This window comes from Arvicola amphibius, chromosome 6 (assembly GCF_903992535.2).
Source record: "Arvicola amphibius chromosome 6, mArvAmp1.2, whole genome shotgun sequence".
Classification (NCBI taxonomy): domain Eukaryota; kingdom Metazoa; phylum Chordata; class Mammalia; order Rodentia; family Cricetidae; genus Arvicola; species Arvicola amphibius.
The window spans coordinates 116364285-116381569 of NC_052052.2; the positions used below are offsets into that span (position 1 = coordinate 116364285).

A 17285-nucleotide genomic window follows, 5' to 3' on the forward strand; every position below is an offset into this window, starting at 1 on the left:
GTCGGTTGAGGTGAAGCTGAGTATCCAGGATAGTGTCTCTTTCTGGTTATCTGCTGAGACAGAAAGAAAAACGTCAGTGGGGATATATTGGGGGGACCCTTTAAGCCTAACGTATTGAGATTTCTTGTTTTTGTGGCTAATGAGTCCTGAAAATGAGCACCTGTGTGGAGATGAAGAAATTTAAACAAGAACTAGTGACCTAGTTACAGAATGGTGATGAATATTCTCCCAAGATTGGAAATCACAAATGTACAAAGATTATCAGAATGGTTAAGTAGTTTTCTCCGTGGCCTGCTTTGCTTAGGTGAAAAAGCAGGTATGTTAAACTGAACCTGGGTGAGACTGGGAAAGAAAGGTGTAATGAAGAACCCTGGAAGAAAGGGTGGTGTGACACTGAAGGATGGAGGGTGGCAGTGAACTCGGTGTGAAGGGTGGGGCCCTTCCCTTCACAACTAGGAGCTCTCTTCTCAAGTTGGAAGAAAAGCTAAGCCAATTTGAAGCTGATACATGTAGATTGTGGATAAGGTGAAGAATCTTAGTAAAAAAGAATCTGTGAGTAGAATTTAGAGATGGAAAAAAAGACACACATATATGAAAATCTTTCTAAACTTAAAATTCTAGAATTGGGGCAATTTTAAGTGATAAAAGCCAAAATACAGCTGCTGCTACTGAGCAACCAGTCTTAATAGTAACACTAATGCTAGTCACTGTACATGCTTTTGGAAGTTTATGTTTCACAGCAATCCTATAAGATTAGGATTGCTATAAGATGTTAGGACCAGTGTTTTGTCAGTGAGGAAACCAGGGCTCAGTGAGGCTAAGTAAGTAGACTTTTGAGTCTGTGTAACTTGAAAGTCTTTGTGACCAACTATTAAACCATGCTAACCTTCTGCAAAGCAGGCGCCATGAGGAAACAAGGTAACGCTTTAAGTCTAGTGCAGTAAAATTACTTGTTCTTATAGATAATGAACCCAGAAGATCAGCTCTTGTGGAAAGCATGTGGTATTGTTCATAATAAATGGTAATGGCCTACTCAGAGCATGGCCAGTAGGTGACAACTGTAAATCTAACCCTGAAAGATAAAATGAAGCTCTATGCTTGGGAAACCAGGTGAATACTGACATATCTTTCCAGGCTGAGATCTTGGTGATGTAATGATCTTTATTAAGAAGAGGTGAAGGTAGAGAAATTCTTAGAAACAGAGGTAGGGCTTGGGAAAGAAATAAAGAACACAGGGAAGGGACTGAGGAGATGGCTCAGTAAAGTGTCTGCTTTGTCTGTGCGAGGCCCTAGTTTTGACAGAGCCATGTAAAAATGGTGGTCCTGGTAGCACATAAATACCAGCTCTGGGGAGGCAGAAGCAAGAGGATCCCTGGGTTTTGCTATCTAACCAGTTTGACCTAATTGGTGAGCTTCAAGACCCTCTCTCATAAAAGGCAGATGATATTTCTGAGGATGGTGCTTGAGGTTATGCACATGTATACATGTTCTTGCAAAATAAACATAGCAACAAAAAGTTAGGGAGGACTTACCTAGTGGGGTGCAAAAAGTCAAAGGGATAGATGAATATGTAGGGCAGTCATACAGTTTATTGGCCAAATAGATGGTGTTTTGAAAGCAAAAGGGTGTCATTACTCTTTGACAGACATAAGCCAGAACTAGGCTGGGCAAATAGAAGTATTTGGTCACACTAGTGTAGGCAAGCAGAGGAACACTGGAAAGGAATAGCTAGTGAGAATGAGTGCTACTAGAGGGGCTTGAATGGTGCCAGTTTAAGATTATATTCTCTAGTGTCATGGTACTGTCCTGAGACTTTCTGGCTATATTTTATATAAGAAAATCTGGTCTCATCTTTGTATATGAATTTAAGAAGTCATTAGACATATAGGTGATGGTTGTAACTTCAGAAGTGGCTGAGTTCATAAAAAGCATGAGAGAGAGAGAGAGAGAGAGAGAGAGAGAGAGAGAGAGAGAGAGAGAGAGAGAGAGAGCGCAGCAGGAGGAGGAGGAGAGAATCCAGCGCCTCTTCAGCATGAGGAGTTGGCAGAGAAGAATCCAATCATGGAGACTAGACAGTAGTCAGAGAAGGAAATATACAACATATAGAGGTATGTGTATGATGTGTATGAATATATATGTAATTCCTTAAGTCAGAAGAGAGGGTTAAGGACAGAATGGTTATTGGTTATCATAAGCTTTGTATTTCACAGAGAAATCTGAACAGATAAGTACTTGGAATGTGCTTGTTGGAATAGATTTGGCAACTAGAAGGTTGTTTTTGCTCTTGGCCTAAGTAGTTTTGATAGAGGACTGTGAACAAAAGCCAGGCTGCAGTGCACAGAGTAGAGGTGAAATGTCTTTCCATTATAGACCACTTTTGAGTAATCTTGAAAGAGGAGGGAGTTATCAATGGGCTATTTCCTCTGCCTTAAATGCAAGCAGTGAATAAGCTAATGGAGATGAGGGGTTAAAAACTAAGAGGGAACTCAGAGCATGTCATCAGAAAGTGTTGATGTCATTGCAAAGGCAAAAGTAAGAGGAAGATATGTTTTATTGTTTTGGGGTTTTTTTTTTTTTTTTTTTTTTTTTTTTGAGATAGGGTCTTATTTTGTAGCCCACGCTAACCTCACACTCACAATCCTACTTGTTTAGCCTCTTCTGTGCTGAGAGTCACTGCTCCTGGCTTTGGAAGATACATTTTTTTAAACTTCCTTTTTTTTTTTCTTTGTGTCTTTCACATGCATCCAGATCCCACCCATTCCCTGTCCCCTTGCATCCACCCTCTCTGCCCCTGCAACCTCCCCTCTCCTAAATAAAAACAAAATAAAATTTAAGATAAAAAAATAAAAAGAAGAAGAAAGGGAAAATCTTGACCTGGAAGCTGCAGCATGACACAGTGAGTCATGCGGTAAACCCTTTTATTAATATGCTTTTACATGCAGACATTCATTGCAAAGAATCCTTGTGTTGGTTTGAGGCCCCTGTCTCTGCTACACTATTGATGCTGGGCCCTCGCTGGAACTCTCGAAGATATGTATTTCTTAAAAAAAAAAAAGATTTAAATATGTATGTGTGATGGGAACCAAACTTGAATTCTCTGCAAGGACAACAAGTGTTCTTAACTGCTGAGACATCTCTCCAGCTCTGGGAGATGTGCTTTAAATAAATAAGACAAACTTACTCATTAAAAGTGTCAAATACTGCAATGGGTGGGAAGTATTTAATTTACATCTAATGTGGACTAAGTCTACAATTCTGTTTTCTCTGTATTGTTTTTAGAATGGTTAGCCATGAGCCACCCAAAAGATTGTTGGAATGTTTGCTATTTTCTGGGTTTATTTTTCTCCTTACACTTATCTCTTTTTTAAAAGTTAACTGTGTTTTTATACATTAGAAATGTTTTTTTTTGATTAAGTATAGTAATCTCTGTTTACTTACCACAAACAGAATTAAATTTGTATGATTTTTTTAAGCTATTATGAGCTTTTAAAAAGCAATAATATATTATTTTTCCTTTTCTTTAACATTGATCTGACCAAGTGTGATTTGCTGCAGTATTTATTAGTTCTGTAGTTGTCTTCACTCCTTAGGAAACAGTAGTCATAATTGCATTCATTATATTGGAGCAGCAGAGCTATTAAATACATTGAGTTTGGGTGAGTGTGAAATTCAAACAATGGTAAGAACAGTTTCCTCTTTTTATCAAAATAATGTGGCCTCTTTGAAAGGGCAGCAAACATATTTATCAGTTCATAAAATGCATTCATTGTTGTAACTTCTGGTTATTCACCCATTGAAGTGGGAAATGCAGCATGGCCAGAGCAAGGAAGTTGTACTGGTGTAACTTGTAGGGCAGCTATGTGTGTCTGTCAACTCCCTCATTACCCTGTTTTCTTTATTTGCTTTTTGGACTTCATTGCATTTTGGCTCTGTGTGTGTGTGTGTGTGCGCGTGCGTGCGTGTGTGTGTGTGTGTGTGTGTGTGTGTGTGTGTGTAGACCAGAGAACTTCCTTCAAGTGAGATCTGCTTGGTTATTTTAAGACAGGTCTCTCAATGGTCTGATACTAGCTGATTAGGCCAAGCCATTTGGCCAGTGGGTCCCAGGGATCCATTTGACTCCTCTCTGCACTGGGATTACATGCATGTACCACCACACACAACTTTTTATTTTTTATTTTTTCACATGGGTTTCTGAAGATCAGGCTGAGGTCCTCATACTTGCAAAGAAAACATTTTGCTGACTAAGCTATCTCCACAGTTTGGCCTGATGTTTTAAATGGGAGTATGTGTGTGTCCTAGGGGTTGGACCCAGGGTCTTACATATGTCAAGCAGGGGTCCAACACTGAGCTGTATCCTCAGCTTTGTCTTGGAATTTCTTCTTTTGTTTGTTTGCTTTTGCTGTTTTGTTTTTTTGAGACAGGGTTTCTCTGTGTAGCCATGGCTGTCCTGGAACTCTGTAGACCTGACTTGCCTGGAACTTAGAGATCCACCTGCCTCTGCTTCCGTTGTGCTGGACCTGCTCAACTTGGAATTTCTTAAAGATTAAAATTATTTGTTGTTTTCTGAACTTCCTCTTACTAGTGCTTCTAAGCACAAAAATGCTGATACTTTTTCTTGCATTTTTTCCCTTTTAACTTTATTTAAATGTTTTGGGGACGATTTCTAAAGTCATTTGTTTCAAGTTACTGGCATCATCTTCTCTATTCCTTATATTTTACATTATTTATGTTTGTCTGAGAGAAAGTGTGTCTGTGTGTAGTCATGGAGGTCAGATGACAACTTTCAGGAGTCTTCTCTCCTTCCACCGTGTAGGTCTGGGGATTGAGCTCAAATTGTCAGTTTTGGTAGAAAGCTCTTTTACCTACTGAACCATATCACTGGTTTATTTATTTATTTTTTGTAATATTTGTTTTGTTTGTATGTATATGAACCTGAGTCAATGCAAGTGCAACACATATGTGATTGTGCCCACAAGATCAGAATAGGGTGTTAGAGTCCCTGGAGCTGGAGTTAAAAGCAATTGTGAGCCTCCTGATATGGGTGCTAGGAATTGAAACTGTGTCCTCTGCAAGAGTAGCAAGTGCTCTTAACTGCTAAGCCATCTTTCCAGTCCTACTCATTATTTTTTTTTTAAATTGAATACTAGCAATGTTGTTTTGACAAAACCTGGTCATACACACATTAATGAAACATTTGAAATATGTAATTTTAATTGTAAATGGATCTTTATGCTTGCTGCATTTTCTTAATGGTGTACTGTCATGAAAGTTCACAGTCTAAAGAAACATTTAGATATTTTCTAGTTTTTGTTTATTTTTCTGAATATAAAATAGTAGGGAACAGGCTGGGCATAGTGCCACACATAGTGTACTGGGGACTCAGGAGCCTAGGGCAGGAGGATACTAAGTTTTGAAGTGACCTGGGCTGTATAGCCAGACCGTTTCAAAACAAACTGAAAAACCAACAGTTGAAAAGTGTGTGCATGTGTGGATGTCTTCATAAAGGTTTGAGGAGAAATGAGCTCAAAAGTATATTTTATTTTTAGTCTGACATTCATTCACCTATACTGTCAACATCCTAAACATTTTAGTGTTTAATGTAATTCTATAGCCAAAATATGTATGGGTATCATAGGAGCCTGTAGCAATTGACTTCTAGTATGTAATTTATGTATAAGTTTAACTGTTTTTCTTTATATGTCCGTGTCTACATCATCATCATCATCATTATTCTGAGAAGGTGTCTCACTAGCCCTGACTAGCCTATAATTCACGAGGCATATCTCATGTTTTAGCCTTGTAAGTGCTAGGATTACACATGTGTGCCAAGCTTACCTATTTTTTAACATAGGGATAGAAACTGATTGTGATGATATACAAAGTGTTAGGATAAAAAAAGTGTAGGTTAGATTTGAAAAACCTTTTCTCAGAAAATGTTTGTTTGAGTTCTTCTAACTCCTGTGCTCACCTCCTGGAACTAGCCTTCATGGATGATTAAAGAGCAGTTGATTCAGCAGCTACGTCTTGATTTGACTCTGCTCTTACCTTCTTAGCTTGAAATATAACAGGAAATGCATTTTTAAATATAATTTCTGTACCAAGTAAATTCTTCTTTCTTTAAAAGAGTAGCTAATTGTATTGCCTGTATACACATTATAGAAGAATAAGAGGAAACTAGTGCTGTCTAAACTTGCAAGGTATAGTCTAGGTTGTCTTCAGCCTCATCATGGCCATTGTGTGTTTAATATTTATAGACCTTATTTTGTGGAATCTTTTGCATGTGTCAGAAAAGCATGTAAAACTTGATTATTATGATATTGCTATAGAAATTATTTTTATTATTTTCATTTCACATTAAATTCAGGCTTCAAATTGTTTTATTGTTTCTTCAACAAGTATGAAGATCTATATGGCTTTTCTGTGCCAGTATCGCACCTGCCAACATGGTGAATGTTCCTAAGACCCGCCAGACATTCTGCAAGAAATGTGGCAAGGGCTGGAGAGATGGCTCAGCCGTTAAAGGCTAGGCTCACAACCAAAAATATAAGAAATGTGGCAAGCACCAACCCCACAAAGTGACACAGTACAAGAAGGGCAAAGATTCTTTGTATGCCCAGGGAAAGTGGCGTTATGACAGGAAACAGAGTGGCTATGGTGGGCAGACTAAGCCCATTTTCTGCAAAAAGGCGAAAACTACAAAGAAGATTGCGCTGAGACTGGGATGTGTGGAGCCCAGCTGCAGATCTAAGAGGATGCTAGCTATTAAGAGATGCAAGCATTTTGAACTGGGAGGTGATAAGAAGAGAAAGGGCCAAGTGATCCAGTTCTAAGCTGATCTTGTTATGAAGACAATAAAATCATGAGCTTTCACTCAAAAAAAAAAAACTATATGCCTATAATATGGGTTTAAGAACTTCTTTAAAATCCTGTATAGTTTTAAAATTATAATCTTTAACATAAATGATATAGAAGGATTATCCCACAGCATATACCAACTTTTATTCCAAAAGTTTTAAAAATATAGTCAATTTTGCTAAGGCTTTTGGAGTTTGTGTAGCACCTTTTTTAGTACTTGACAGTTTGCTATGAAAATTTCTTGGTTATTTTGCCTGCATGTATATCTGTGTACGACATACAGGCAGTGCTCAAAGAAGCCAGAAGAAGGTGTCAGATTCCCTGGAACTGGAGTTAACAGATGGTTATAAACTACCATGTGAATGCTAGGATTTGAACCTAGGTCCTCTTTAAGAGCAACCACTGTCATGTCTCTTAACCACATGTATTCTTAACCACTGTCATGTCTCTCCATTCCCTTGGTGACCCTTCTTAAGGAAATGTAATTTAGTTTATAAAGACAGAATAATACAATTGTGTGATACAGTGTGATGAATGATAATATAAAGGCATGTAGAAAAGAAATTAATAATTATTTCCATGGTGAGAACAACATGATAAAACAGTGAAGCAGAATATAGGAGATATATGTACCTTTGGGGAGGAATTGTGGAGGAGGTGGTACTGTGTGCTAGGTGTATAGAGAGATTGGAATGACTAAATGGTGGAGGATATTGCATACTCAGATCTAACAAAGGTACTGGGGGTCTTATTCCCCATGAATTAGAATGCCATTTGCAGTTTCAAGAACTCTCAGTGACATTTTTTTCCTCTTTCTTTCTTTCTTTCTTTCTTTCTTTCTTTCTTTCTTTCTTTCTTTCTTTCTTTCTTTCTATTTCTCTCTCTCTCCCTCCCTCCTTCCCTCTCTCTCTTTCTCTCTCTCCCTCCTCCCCCTCTCTTTCTTTTCCTTCCTTCCTTCCTTCCTTCCTTCCTTCCTTCCTTCCTTCCTTCCTTCTTTTCTTTCTTTCTCTCTCTCTTTCTCTCTTTCTCTCTCTCTCCTTCTCTCTTTCTTTCTTCCTTCCTTCCTTTCTCTCTCTCTTCCTTCCTTTCTCTCTCTCTCTCTCTCTCTCTCTCTCTCTCTCTCTCTCTCTCTCTCTCTCTCTTTCCCTCCCTCCCTCCCCCCCCTCTCTTTCTTTCTTTCGATTTAGTTTGGATGGAAAACAGACCAGAGGCAGGTTGTTAGAGACGAGATGAGAACCCAGAGGTGCTTAGAAATTAGACTAGAGAAGAAGGGGCCAGATTCAGTGATGATGATAATAGCTAATAATTACTCATCTTCAGATTGTCAGGTACTTGTGTTCTGCACGAATCTTTTCATTTAATTTTAATATTCCTGCCTCACAAATAATTCTTCCTAAAAACTTACCCACATAAGAAACAAGGGATCTCCTGGGAAGAAACATGAGCCAACTCCAAATAAAGGCTGTGTTCATTCATCCCCCAAACCTTTACTGTAAGAAGGGCTCAGGAAGAGGAATTCAAATGCCCAGAATCTCAGAGCTAGTGAATAGTAGATCAATAGTGCATCAGCAAACAAGAAGAGAGTTGCCAAGACTTGGATGAAGCACTATTTTGGTTCCTCTTCTGAGTGACTGTCTACAAACTGGAATAAGGAGGAAGGAGAAGATGGTTTGTTGAGGGTGGTCAGTAGACTGCAATAAGATTGGTGAGTCTGACTCTGTCTCTGACACTTTGAAGCTCTGTGATCTTGGACCTAACCTTACTGTGCTTCTGTGTCCAATATGTCTAACAAATAAGGGCACTCACAGTACTTATTAAATGGTTATAGGAATTAAACCAGTACAGTATTCTTACAGTAGCATCAGTCATTGCAAGTGTTAGCTAGTTCCTCACATTATTACCATTATTTTGTAAATATCTCAACATCTGTCTTGAGGTCAGCTGAATTAATGAGTATAAAATTCCTATCATATTCCTCTCAGCAAGCCAGAAGAGATTTCTGGCTGAGTGGGCCTTCATAGTTCCATTTTGTATAGCCTTACTAAAACCATCTTTATTTTATTTTATTATGTTATATTTTTCAAGGTATCATTTCTCGGTATAGCCCTGGCTGTCCTGGAACTTGATCTGGAAGTACACTAGGCTTACCTTGAACTCAAAGGTCCACCTGCCTCTACCTCCTGAGTCTTGGAGTGCTGGGATTGAAGCTGTGTACGACCACCTCTGGGCTTCTAAAAACATCTTTTATGGGACTCAGGGTCAAACACATGTTTCTCCTGAGAGATCTGGTTACCTAATTCATTTGTTTTAGAAAAATAAACTACTTGTTGAAGGGCTTAAGTCTGTTGCGTTTTGGTGTGACTTCCTCTAAATTTCCATTAGAATTCTGCCTTGCTGCTATGACCTGGGTTTCATTTATTTTTGACCTCATATGAGGGCCTAGAGTGGCCATTTCTTCTTAGACTGATCTTTAGTTTTAGGGCCTTTGGAATAGAGTGTGTCAGCTAGAACTTTTATGAGCTTAGAGAGGTGGGAAGCAAATTGTCAGTATTGATTGACTTCATGAAATATGGAAGGAAAAAGAAATTGGGTATTGTTGTTTTCTTAGATTTCTGCCCTCTCCACAAACATTATTCTAAATTTATTTTGAGTGTACTTTATTTGAACAGCCACATGGTTCTACATAAATTGAAAATATTTTATTAAACACATTTTCTACTGTGACTTAGTCTAAATACACAATACCGACTAAAGGAGCATCACCACCATTTATTAACTTTTCCCTACTTGAAGATTATCATAGTTCCATATTTGTAATGTGGAACATCTAGGTCAAAGCCAACTTTGACAAAGCCCTGTGATGCTGAAATTCCAATAACAACACTTGTTAAGATATAAATAATTTTTAGGAGAGATAGCATCCTCCCAGGTAGTTTACTTGTTTGTATAAAAGAAGAACAAGAAGACATAAGGGAAGTGTACCCCTCTTTCCTTTGGCATCAGATAATGATGTGATGCTTCTTAACCTTTGCCCATAGCCTGGCCCCTTTACCTGTGCTGTAACATAATCATTATTTATTTTCTCTTTATTCATTCCTTCTCTTGCTGCTATGATGGTTTTTCCCTTGTAGACACATTGGTATGCCAATAAATTGACTCTTTTAGGGGAAAGAAAACAAGCAAGACCCTTGATACAGGCCAGTGAGATGGCTTTACCTGGAAATTCTGGTGACTTTGTGTTCAATCTCCAGAACCCATGTAAAGGTAGAAGGAAAGAACTAATTTCACAAAGTTGTTCTCCGACTTCCATACACACATCCCCATCTGCTATTATTTATGCACATATACATTGATTAAACAAAAATTTAGAAACCTTGAATAGCATTTTTCCTTTTTCATGATGTAGATACTCTTTCCATGGTTGAATTGCTTGGGAGAAGGGCCGGGCAGAGCCAGTCAGAGATACCTAGTTGTACCACCTGCCTGTTTCTTTCTTAGAACCTAAAAATATGACTGTGTTCTCAATAGGTCTCAAACAAAAGTGAAAACTAAATGTTTTTTTAAAAATATAACAAAAACCTTTCTTGACCTGTGGCTTCTCTCTGTATCATCCTTTTTTCTTTTTGTTTCTAGTTTTCTCAAAAGACTAATATATATATATATATGTATATATATATATAGTATATATTTAGACTATTTTCTTATTCAACCATGTTTTAGAAACTGTGGGTAGAATTGGCATGCTTGTTTTAAGAAGTTCTGGGATTGAAATGCTGACACAGTGAATTTAATTGTAGTTACCGTAGAAAAGTTCGTCACTGGCCTAATGGATAGAGTTGTGGCTCACCTGCCAGGAGACCAGTGTGTTTCTCAGCACACATACCTTAGCTCTTCTGCTGTACGACGCCCAGGTGGCAACACCAACAGCTCAGCCAGCTGTTTAGAGAGTTGTTCTGACTCTCTTTCTTTCTTCCCAATGCAATCTATCATCAGAATTCTGCTTATTAAAATTATACTCTTCTACTTAGGAAAAAAAGGTTCCACCTTTACTTGAAATATTACAGCAGTATCCATATTGGTTTACATGGTGCCTGATTTTTTCCCTGAAATATTACTTCTACTTTGCTACAGGAGTGATAAATCTACTCAACATTAGCTGTGCTACTCCAGCTGGACTTTCTATCACCTGTGTCATGGCTGTCAGGCCTACTCGTCAGAATTTCCTAGGAAGTTTTTTAAGCATGTTGATGTTGGGCCTTCTTCAGTTTAGATTAGTCTTTGAAGGTGAAAACATGGCAATTCTATAGATGATTCTGAGACCCACTAGTCAATAGATTAAATTCCTCGTATAATGTCAAAATTCTCTCCCCATCTGGTTTCCAACTACAATTCCATCCTCATTTTTCCTCTATCTTACATTACAATTACGATACCAAACTTAGTATAATATACTCAGTGACTTAACTTGAACTGCTCTTTCTGTCTGTAATATTTTTCTTTCCTCATTTTCTCATTTGTCCATCTTCTACTTAAAGATCCTTTAGCCTAAAGAGTGCCTCTCTCAGGAACTTCCTGGACTCAAATTTGGGTCAGGCGTCCTTAGCAATATTCAGGGTCCTCTGTTCTGGCTCTCCTTTATCACTGTATTATGAGCTTATTGAGTAGAGACCAAGATTTGTGTGTGTGTGTGTGTGTGTGTGTGTGTGTTGTATTCCTTTTTTACATGTTTTTAGAAAGTATATTTCTTTATTTATTTGTAAATTTTAGTGATGTGCATCCCATGGCACACGCATACAGGCCAGAGCACAACTTGCTGGAGTTAGTTCCTTCCTTGTACCTCTTGACGTTCCTGAAATTGAACTTAGGTCATCAGGCTTATCTACTGAACCATTTTGCTGACCCAGTTGGTATTCTTAATTCAGTATCAACTAGATCTTCTGTAATTATAAACAGGAAGAACATGGAACCAGACTGATGTGTTAAATTAAATTAGTTCTTTCCGCTGACAAATACTTGAGAGAGACAATTTAAAAGGAGAAAAGATTTATTTGGGTTGTAGTTTCAGAGGTTTCAGTTGATGGCTAACTTGTCTCATTGCTTTGTTTCTGATGCAAGGCAGAAAACCATGGTGGGCAGGACCATATTAAATAAAATCTACTTACTTCATGGTAACTAGGAAGCAGAGGTATCAGGAAAGGATCAGAACCAAGATACTCCCTTCAGGGGCATATTCCCAGCAACCCACTTCCTCCAGCTAGCTTTGCTGTTCAGTTTTACTACCTGCTGAGAGTCTATTGAATCTTGGATCTGTCAGTGGATTAAACCAGTGATTGGGTCAGAACCCTCCAGATCCAATTGTCTCTGGAAAAATCGTCAGATATGCTAAGAGGTATGTCTTACTGGTCTCCTGGCCATGTCCCAATCCAGTCAAATTGACAAGATTAACCACCACAGCTGGGATACAGCAAACTAAGGTATGGAGCAGGAGAGACTGGAGACATGACTCAGCAGGTAGAAACATTTGCCACAGGAGCCTGATGATCTGACTTCCATCCCTAGAACCCTTGTAAGGGTGGAAGGAAAACTGACTTTACAAAATTATCCCCTGATTTCTACATGTGTGCCATGGCATGTGTTTGAATGAGAATGACCTCCATAAGCTCATATTTGAATACTTGGCTCTTGATTGGTAAAACTGTTTAGAAAGGGCTGTGGCCTTCATAGAGGAGATGTGTCACCTGGGTTGGACTTTGAGTTTTCAAAAACCCACACCATTACCAGTTAGTGCTCTCTCTGCTTCCTGCTTGTGGATCAGATGTAAGCTGTTAGCTACTGCTCCAGGGCCATGCCTGCCTGCCTGCTGCTGTACTTTCTGTCATGATGGTCACAGGCTCACTCTCTGAAGTCATAAACTCCAATAAACTTTTCTGTAAGTTGCCTTGGTCATGTTATATCTCTTCACAGCAATAAAGAAGTAACTAAGGCATACTCTTTACATGCAATAATAATAAAACTGAGATTAAAAATATGAAGTTTGTAAGGTGTAAAGAGATAAGGTGGTAATAAATAGATAAATAAGGTACCATGGATATAAGTTCTGGAAACAAAAATGGTCATACCGTAGTCATAGAACTTTTATGGAACAACTGGAAATATGTAAGGGAAAAAGATGGGGAAATAAATTAGATAAATGGACTGACTTTAAAATAGCATGTTCAGAAGGAGGAAAGAAGAATATGAAACCAAATAATATACACATACACAAAAAAGAAATACATACTAATAGAATAAAGAACTGAGATTTTGAAACAGGTTAATCTAACCTTTTTACTTTGTAAAAAAGAGAATGAAAATTACAGATACATGTTGATATCCAGTTATGCCAGCAGCATTTGTTGAAGATGCTTTCTTTTTTCCATTCTATAATTTTAGCTTCTTTGTCAAAAAATAGGTGTTCATAGGTGTGTGGATTAATATCCAGGTCTTTATTTCCATTGGTCAATCTCTCTGTTTTATGCTAATACCAAGTTGTTTACATTATTGTAGCTCTATAATAGAGCTTGATGTCAGGGATGGTGATGCCTCTGGAAGTTCCTTTATTGTATAGAATTGTTTGGCTATCCTGGGTTTTTTGTTTTTCCATATGAAGTTGATTATTGTTCTTTCAAGGTCTGTGAAGAATTGTGTTGGAATTTTGATGGGGATTGCATTGAATCTATAGATTGCTTTTGGGAGGATTGCCATTTTTATTATGTTAATCCTACCTATCCAAGAACATGGGAGATCTTTCCATTTTCTGGTATCTTCTTCAATTTCTTTCTTCAAAGACTTAGAGTTCTTGTCAAACAGGTCTTTCACTTTTTCAGTTAGTGTTACCCAAGATATTTTATGTGAATGGTGTTGTTTCTCTGATTTCTTTCTCAGCTTCTTTATCATTTGTATATAAATGAGCAAAGAGGTCAAGATCATGATGGGTACACCCACGGAAACAGTTTACCTGAGCTAATGAGAGCTCACCAATTCCAGCCGGACAGGGTAGGAACAAGCATAGGTCCAAACTAGTCCCTCTGGGCAGACTGAGGAGCCACTGCCAGTGGCACCAGGATTTATCCCTACTGCTTGTACTGGCTTTTTGGGAACTTGCTCTCTTTGAATGGATACCTTGCTCAGCCTAGATATAGTAGGGAGGGCCTTGGACCGTCCCCAAAGCAATGTGCCTTACCCTCTGTGAGGAGTGGATGGGGATGTGGTGGAGGGAGGTAGGTGAAGGGAAGGGGAAGAGGGGAGGGAGTGGGAACTGGGATTGGTATGTAAAATAAAAAAGATAGTTTGTTTTCTTTTTAAAAAAATAATAAAAAAGAAAAGAGTAAAGAAAAAAGAAAATTACAAATGAATTATTAAAAAAACTGACCCTGTAATTGGATTCAAAGAACAAACAAAAGTTCTCAGCTTTTGTTCTTTGTCTTCTCTAACACAGAGAGAATGATCTATAAGCAGACTAATGAAGGTAAAAGTAAGACAGATAAAAGGGAGACAGAGACAGATGTATCTCAGTGAGTTCAAGGCCACCCTGGGCTACACAAGATCAATGCAGAAACAGATCCAGGTGGTGGTGGCTCACACCAGCACTAGAGAGGACTATAAGCTGGGATGAGACAGGAGCTTTCTCTCTTTCAGTCTGAGGATTTCTTAGATGTAAGAGCTCTCTAGTGGCTTCAACCCCAATATCTATCTGTCTCTGGGTTTTTATTATTTATTTATTTTTATTATTTTGTTTTATTATTATTATTTTATTACTATGTGCAAAGTTGCAAAATTTAAGAGAATATAAACTTCAGTGAAATTGACATTACCCTCACAAAATCTCAGAGATGACTTTAAAATATTGGTAGATGTTTACATAGTTTCCATGGGTTCTCTAAGAATTTATTCTAGATGCTAGTCACCCTGCTCCCCCACTCCCTTTGAAGGCACATGATGTTACAGCTGTAATGTATGTAGAGTTCTGTGGGCAATTAGCTGAGCTGCTGTTGTACTGTTCACTGGTAGTGTGGGCTGCATCTATTCTCTGACTCACACAAAGTTCCATGTAGTCTCACATGGCTCCTTGTTCCTTTTCCAGCCCGCTTTGTCTTCCAGAGCGTAGAATAATGTGTGATGAAGACTGTTTGCCAACACACTCAAGGTAACTTTTGGATTTTAAGTATTTTAAAACATTTAAAGATCACTTTTAGTTTTCTAAAAACCTTGCTATTAAAAATAATCCCTTATAGCCAATAAACATTTCCCCATGTCTTTCTATAAGAGAACAGAAAGCTAAACAGAAGCATCTTGTTGCTCTCAGAAGCAGGAAATTTTCCTTAGCATTCTGGAAGTAGCCTTTGTTGTATTCTTCCCAGAAGAATTTCATTTCATTTAAAGAATTAAAACAAAACAAGGAATTCAAGAATATGACATTTGGTAGGACTTCATCATTATTTGGTTTTGGGGTTTTGAGTTCTCATATATCTTCAAATACTTTTCACACTGACAGGAGAGTTATAAATTGTCTGTAGAGACATTGAGTTGTATGTGTGTGGTATCCAACCATTCCCTAGGTTCTGTTTAGCATTCTTGTCTCATTCTCTTTTGTGGTTAATTTGTGTTTTATGTGGAGGTAGGAGTTGGAAAAGGAAGAGTAGAGTGTTGTGGCTACGTTTACAGCTCTATATTCCAGGATTTCCTTCATCAAGACTCAGTTCTTGAAGTTAGGCATTTATTTCTTTATTTTCATTCTTAATTTTTTTTATTAATTAATTTTATGCTTACATATATTGTTTTGATCAAGTTCACATCTCATTCCTTCTTCTCCAATTCTTCTCTTATCCCCCCACCATTTCCCTCCCAATTTCATATGTTCTATTTCTCTCTTTTTTAAACCCCGAGTTCACTTAGTGTTGCTGATATGCATAAGTGTAGGGCCATCTGCTGGAATATATGGAATCTCTCAGATACCACATCCTTGAAGAGAAGTTACTCTTCTTTTTCTAGCAGTCATTAGTTGTCAGTAGCTCTTTAGGGGTGGAAGTTCCTGACTACCTCCTCCCTTCATTCCGGGTCTTTGTCTTGATCTTGTGCAGGTCTTGAACCACTGTCAATTTCTCTGTGGAACTTCCCTGTTGTATCAAGGAAAACACTGGCTATAGTCACCTACTGCTTCTTTTTCTTCTTACAACCTTTCTATCTCCTCTTCTTCCATCCCTGTGCCTTGGGAGGAGGGGGTGTGGTATAGATGTGCCATTTAGATCCACAGTCTCTTATTCTCTGCATATTGGGCAGTTATGGCTCTTTGTGTTAAATTGTTACCTACTCCAAAAGAGGTGTTTCTCTGATCAGGGTCAAGAGATAAACTAATCTGTTGTTATAACAATAAGGCTTTAGGAACTGGTGCTACCTGTATGAGATACACAGCTCTGTCCCATTCTCAGTTTGGGTGGGTGGGTGGGGCTGGGGTTGCCCACTACCTGTACTACCTGTATAAGTTGTGGGGCTTTGCTCTGTTCTCAGGTCAGTGGATGGGTGAGTAGGCAGGATTACCTGTGAGGTGGTTCTAAGAGGTTCTCAGCTGACTAGGATATTTTTCTTTGAAGTGTGCTCTTGAGATCATGAATAATTTGGTGCCAGTTATATATATCACATATAAAAACTGGCTGCTGGTATTTTGCAAGAACTTTTTAACATTATTTGTGGTTTATTATTGCTGCTAATGTATTTCCATCTTTTTCTTACAGGTGAAGCCTTTAGCTGAGACCGTTTCATCTAGTTCATGAACCAAAATATTAGATATTCTGAATGTTACAGAAGTGTTGAAAGACTGGTAAGTAGAGTAATATTAGCAGTCAGAAGTCTGGGGTCAAGGTGAAATTTTAGAGTTAATATAGTTAGAGTAAACAATTAGATTCTCTGTAGAAAAGGTGTATATTTAGATTGTATAGTTAGCATTTTTATAGCTATGAGCATGTGTAACCTGTAAAAACATGCATGGTAATAAGTACCAGCTAGTGTGGATGTAGCTTTGCTGTGCTGTAAATCTTGCTTTCTTTTCACATACACATACACATTCACAAACTCACCTGAACATCTTGAATGCTAACACTAATTCTGGGTGTTGGCTGTAATCTCATGTTCTATATCTTTTTAAAACATTTGTGTGTAGTGTATGTGTATTTTTGTGTATGTGCTCACATTATGTATTCTGTATACTTTTCTGAGTATGTGAAATATTAGAAAATATATGCCTGTCTGCTCAGCTGATATTCAGAATGGCTGGAAAATATTCAGGTATATTCAACATTTATTCAAGGAAGTAATGAACAAAATAGAAATACCCTCTAATGACCTACTAGCGTTGTGTTCTGCTTGTGTGCAGTTAGGATGTCCTAATGTATGAT

General features: G+C 38.0%; 1 protein-coding gene across 5 annotated transcripts in view; it reads left to right on the forward strand.

Moving 5' to 3' along the window:
• Lyst (lysosomal trafficking regulator) overlaps positions 1 to 17285 on the forward strand; it is a 154138-nt gene that overhangs the window by 5877 nt on the left and 130976 nt on the right. For all 5 annotated transcript variants that reach the window (XM_038335429.1, XM_038335432.1, XM_038335428.1 and 2 more), the window contains exons 2-3: positions 14978 to 15040; positions 16626 to 16711. The gene's annotated coding sequence lies outside the window, so the exon portion shown is untranslated. The remainder of the gene's footprint in view (positions 1 to 14977; positions 15041 to 16625; positions 16712 to 17285) is intronic.